Here is a 6,270-nt window from a genome sequence, read left to right on the forward strand (position 1 = left end):
ATGTCAATGTTAATCAACAATGTCAATGTTTCCCATGCTCTTTGCTGGGGTACTTAACGGCAAAGATTCCTTGTGAAACGTTAATCAACAATGTCAATGTTTCCCATGCTCTTTGCTGGGGTACTTAACGGCAAAGATTCCTTGTGAAACGTTAACCAACAATGTCAATGTTAATCAACAATGTCAATGTTTCCCATGCTCTTTGCTGGGGTACTCAACGGCAAAGATTCCTTGTGAAACGTTAATCAACAATGTCAATGTTTCTCATGCTCTGTGCTGGGGTACTCAACGGCAAAGATTCATTGTGAAACGTTAATCAACAATGTCAATGTTTCCCATGCTCTTTGCTGGGGTACTTAACGGCAAAGATTCCTTGTGAAACGTTAATCAACAATGTCAATGTTTCTCATGCTCTGTGCTGGGGTACTCAACGGCAAAGATTCCTTGTGAAACGTTAATCAACAATGTCAATGTTTCCCATGCTCTTTGCTGGGGTACTCAACGGCAAAGATTCCTTGTGAAACGTTAATCAACAATGTCAATGTTTCCCATGCTCTGTGATGGGGTACTTAACGGCAAAGATTCCTTGTGAAACGTTAATCAACAATGTCAATGTTTCCCATGCTCTTTGCTGGGGTACTCAACGGCAAAGATTCCTTGTGAAACGTTAATCAACAATGTCAATGTTTCCCATGCTCTTTGCTGGGGTACTTAACGGCAAAGATTCCTTGTGAAACGTTAATCAACAATGTCAATGTTTCTCATGCTCTGTGCTGGGGTACTCAACGGCAAAGATTCCTTGTGAAACGTTAATCAACAATGTCAATGTTCCCATGCTCTTTGCTGGGGTACTCAGGAACTTGCAGACGTTTCCCTTACCCTTCTTCTTCGTTCGTGGGCTGCAACTCCCACTTTCACTTGTATCTACACGAGTTGGCCCTTACGTGTATGGCCGTTTTTACCACGCCAGGTAGGCAGCCATACTCAGTTTTCGGGGATATTTTCATTACGATATGGGGAGTCTGTATGTTTCATCAGCCCCTGTCGGGCTATGCCTTGTAGCTTGTAGCTATGTCTTGTAGCTTCTTTAACCGGAAATGCGACCCTTCTAGAGATAAAAAGACGACACTCTTCATTGTAAGAGAACAAACTATATAGCCTAATACATATCCGGGACTTGTTCTGCCGGTGTTGTGAGATATTTGTCATTCTTTCTGTTTCTTGAGGTCATGTCTGCTTTCGTTTTATGGCTTCACCAAGTTCACTTTTAAGCAGATATACAAAACAAATGCAAATGTGAAACCACGATATCCGAAACGGTCTACTGTCTACTCATCTACTGCAAATAAGAGCACACTGTGAAATTTATTTGCAAGAAACAGTTCTTGAAATCTTTTTGAGGATGAAAGAGTTAGATCGGATCTTGTCGCTCTTATAAACATAGAATTGATCCCTCTTTAAGTCGCCATACTTATACTAATACTACTCACGATTGTATTATGATACTACTACTACTACTACTACTACTACTACTACTACTACCACTACTGCTTTGTTTTACATTCTATGTTCATGTCGTCTTCAAGCAGTGCATTTTTTGGTTTTCATTGAAAATATGTATTCATAGCTCAGCTCTTATATCAGTATTGTCATTAAAAAAAATATATATATCAAAAGCAATCGGTACTTGTAGAACAGAAATGTTTCGCAACAACACTAACAAAATCTGATCCATGCCACCCATTACATTTCCCGTTATCGCCAATTGCAGATGTTATACCATTCAGTGAAAATATTTCGCAATGGAAAAAAAAAAGGAAAAAATAAATGTTCACGTATCTTTGGTAACCCCCCGTCCACACCCACGCACGCACGCACGCACGCACACACACACACACACAGAGAAGATAGCTCCCTAAATTGATTCAGACCAGAACATATCATATCCTTTTCCACATGACAGAAATTGCAGCCGCCTCCGTGAGTCACTTAGATTTACATCTCTTAATAATGCGATTTGTTTTGCTGTTTTCATTCTGCTTGTGCGTATCCCTTGTCAAACTATTTTGGCTTCATTTATTTTTGTTTTAATTTTCCCGAATCTTTCAAATAGCTGAACGTCTCCGATACAGGTTAGAAATTAAAGGGTTTCTTCCGCATGACAAAAACACTAACACGCCAAAGAGCACCTTTGAAAAGAGCAACTTTTGTTTGTTTGTTTGTTTGTTTTTGTTTTGTGATCATGAAATAACGATTTGATATACAGTGATTATGTACATTTGAACGGGTTGCTTTGTTTTGTTGTTGTTGTTGTAGCTTGCATAGGTAGCGATGTGATGGAATCTAATATTCTTGCAGCGATTCTGAGTTGATTGCTTGCAGGCAGCCCATTTGACTGGATATACTTTATTGTGTGGGGTGTAATGATGATCATGCATTTTTTTCGGATGTTGGGGGTGGCAGCGCTTTGAAACATCTCAAAGCGCATTACCAGAACATGTAAGTCAGACAGCAACCACACAAGCAAACATCCCCCCGCCCCCCCCCCCCCCCCACCCTCCCTGCCCCCAGACACACATACACACGAGCGCGTACACACACACACACACACACAACACGCGCTTATGTCCGGTTATTTATTGAAAATGGCGTCAGCGTCTGGACATCGGACCGGAAGACGAAAAAGACGGCATCCATGAGCTGGACAGAGCGGCACAGATCACAATCTTCAGACTGCGAACGGGACACTGTCAACTCCTCTCCCATCTCTACCGTCTGAAGATATCACATACTGACCAGAGCCCTTGTGGCACAGGCCCACAGACCCCTCCCATATCCTGCAGTCCTGCCCCACCTTCGACGCTCTGAGACGCCAGGCATGGCCCAGCCCGGTGGAGCTCCAGGAGAAACTGTGGGGACCGGCGGGGTCCCTGCGGCTGACCGTGGATTTCGCCTTCCTGACCGGACTGAAGAAGAAGAAGGAGAAGAATTTATCAAAAAACAAAACAAAAACAAAAACAAAAAAACAAGCAAACGTCAGAGGTTCTCCTCTGCCACTGGTAAACCATGTGACCCAGTACCATCTGCCGCATATTTGGAAGTAAACCCAACAGGAAAATCCAATCCGGAGAGGGATAGATCAACGGACTCCGCCAGTTCTGACTTCCCCCAAGACAGGCCGCATCCTGAAAACCGTTTGTAGAGACCCAAGGCTATGAAGACAGGTCGTCATGAAAACCGTTTGTAGAGACCCAAGGCTATGAAGACAGGCCGTCATGAAAACCGTTTGTAGAGACCCAAGGCTATGAAGACAGGCCGTCATGAAAACCGTTTGTAGAGACCCAAGGCTATGAAGACAGGCCGCATCCTGAAAACCGTTTGTAGAGACCCAAGGCTATGAAGACAGGCCACATCATGAAAACCGTTACGAAGACAGGCCGCATCCTGAAAACCGTTTGTAGAGACCCAAGGCTATGAAGACAGGCCGCATCCTGAAAACCGTTTGTAGAGACCCAAGGCTATGAAGACAGGCCACATCATGAAAACCGTTTTTCACTTTTACGCATGCAAGGCAAGGCAAGGCAAGGCAAGGCGAGGCGAGGCATAGCACGGCACGGCACGGCACGGCACGGCAAGGCATGGCATGGCATGGCATGGCATGGCATGGCAAGACAAGGCAAGGAAAAAAAAAAAAAAAAAAAAAAAGCAAAAAAAGCACAAAAAAAAAAGCGAAAAAGAAAGCAAACTCTAGCAAACCAACAAATACAAATCAACAAGTCAAATTTTCTTGTCAATTGAATGATAACGCAAACAACCATAACTATACAAATCAACGTTAGAACATGTAACCTTTTCCATAGTGTTCCTATTCGACTATTTTCCCCTATCAACAGACAAAGTTCTATCGAAAAGAAATACTGATGGAAGAGACAAAAGATTTCAAATTCAACGGTACTATATACCCCCCACCCCCCCCCCCCGAAAACAGTAAGTAGAATTATATGGAGTTTGGGCAGGTTCCATGTACCTATGAAACAAACAAAACAAAACAAAACACAAAACAACAACAACAACAACAAACAAACTCATGAACACATGTAGATAAAAGACGTGAGAAACTATGGATCCCAAAAACATGAAGGATATGTTGATATTTCGAAAAGAGAGAGAGTGAGAGAACATTGTTTTGGGAGCACTGTTACGAAACCTCGACGATCTTTTCACCTGTGTCTTTTCTCAGATTAAAGCGCCACGCATGTGCGTGCACGTGGGCGTAGGGAGCGCGTGCATTGCGTGCTGGAAGGTAAAAACCGTTCCCAGGCATTGAGCCTTGAGCCTTGAGCCTTTTTTTCCCCCGCGTTTGGCATGAAAATCCTACAGACGTGTTTATCCGACCACTCTGTGTCCGGTTTAAGCCGAGTTGTCGGCGCTGTGATTTTTCGTTGCCGCCCCCCCCCAGCCCCCCTGCCCCCTTCCCCTCTCTTTCTCTTTCTCTCCATCCTCTTGTTGTCACGAAAGAGTTTCCATAAAAGTTTTGACTTGGTGGTGTGACTTCTGTGTGTGTGTGTGTGTGTGTGTGTGTGTGTGTGTGTGTGTTTGCGCATGTGTGTGTGAGTTTGACATGAATTTCATTTCGAAATACATTGTCATACTTTTGCAGACTGCAGTGTTAAGATATTTGAAAAAAAAAAGAAAAGATTTTTTGTTTCCAACAATTTCTCTTTCCAATCTTTGCGGGTAGACGCCTTCTGTTTCACAGGAAGGTGGCAGAATGGTTAAGACGCTCAGCTGCCAATACAGAGAGTCCGTGAGGGTGTGGGTTCGAATCCCGCTCTCGCCCTTTCTCCTAAGTTTGACTGGAAAATCAAACTGAGCGTCTAGTCTTTCGGATGAGACGATAAACCGAGGTCCCGTGTGCAGCACGCACTTGGCGCACTGAAAAAGAACCCATGGCAACGAGAGTGTTGTCCTCTGGCGAAATTACGTAAAATGAAATCCCCTTTCATAGGTACACAAATATGTAAGCATGCACTCAAGGCCTGACTAAGCGCGTTGGGTTATGCTGCTGGTCAGGCATCTGCTCAACAGATGTGGTGTAGCGTGTATGGATTTGTCCGAACGCAGTGACGCCTCCTTGAGAAAGTGAAACTGAAACTGTTTCACACACAAAAAAAATAGCATGTCCTAATTGATCAATTTCGTAACAGATTATTATTTGTGTCTTGATAAACAGTTCACATTTTCTTTCCGTTTTTTGCTATGGTAGTCCTCTCCGCCAGCCTCCAACCGAAATACTTATTTTTTATGGTTCTGCTCCAAAAGTGGAGTGATGGCCTGGAGGTAACGCGTCCGCCTAAAAAGCGAGAGAATCTGAGCGCGCTGGTTCGAATCACGGCTCAGCCGCCAATATTTTCTCCCCCCTCCACTAGACCTTAAGTGGTGGTCTGGACGCTAGTCATTCGGATGAGACGATAAACTGAGGTTCCGTGTGCAGCATGCACATAGCACACGCAAAAGAACCCACGGCAACAAAAGGGTTGTTCCTGGCAAAATTCTGTAGAAAATCCACTTCGATTGGAAAAACAAATGAAATTGTACGTAGGAAAAAACAAAACAAAACAAAAAAATAACAAAAAAATGGGTGGCGCTGTAGTGTAGCGACGCGCTCTCCCTGGGGAGAGCAGCCCGAATTTCACACAGAGAAATCTGTTGTGATAAAAAGCAGTACAAATACAAATGCAAAATACAAATATTGCCCCTCCTCTCCACAACCCCCACACCCCTTCAAAAAAGTGATTGGTTTCTTTGAATCGCTTGCCAGAGCTGGGATATCAGAGTCCACAGGGGACACAACTGGAGACATATCAGGCATCCAATCAGCTCTCTGTGTGTCTCTGTCTCTGCCACTGTGTGTGGTGTGTGTGTGTGTGTGTGTGTGTGTGTGTCCTTCTCTCTGTCTCTGTCTCTCTCTTGTGTGTCTCTCTGTGTCTCTCTGTTTGTCTCTGTCTCTCTGGGAGAGAGAAAATCCAAATGGCTCAGCTCTGTCTCTCTCTAGCATCTGTGTCTCTGTCTTGCTCCTCTGTGTTATATTGTCTCTATGTCTCTCATCTAGCTATGGTCTCTGTACTCTGCCTCTCTCTGTCTCTGTGTCATGGTCTGTCTGTCTGTCTGCATCTAGCTCTGTTGGTCTCTGTCTCTGCTTCTCTCTGTTCTTGTGTCTGTCTGTCTCTCTGTCTCTCTGTAGCTCTGTGTCTCTGTATTGCTTCTATC

The sequence above is a fragment of the Babylonia areolata genome, chromosome 3 (assembly GCF_041734735.1).
Source record: "Babylonia areolata isolate BAREFJ2019XMU chromosome 3, ASM4173473v1, whole genome shotgun sequence".
Taxonomy (NCBI): domain Eukaryota; kingdom Metazoa; phylum Mollusca; class Gastropoda; order Neogastropoda; family Buccinidae; genus Babylonia; species Babylonia areolata.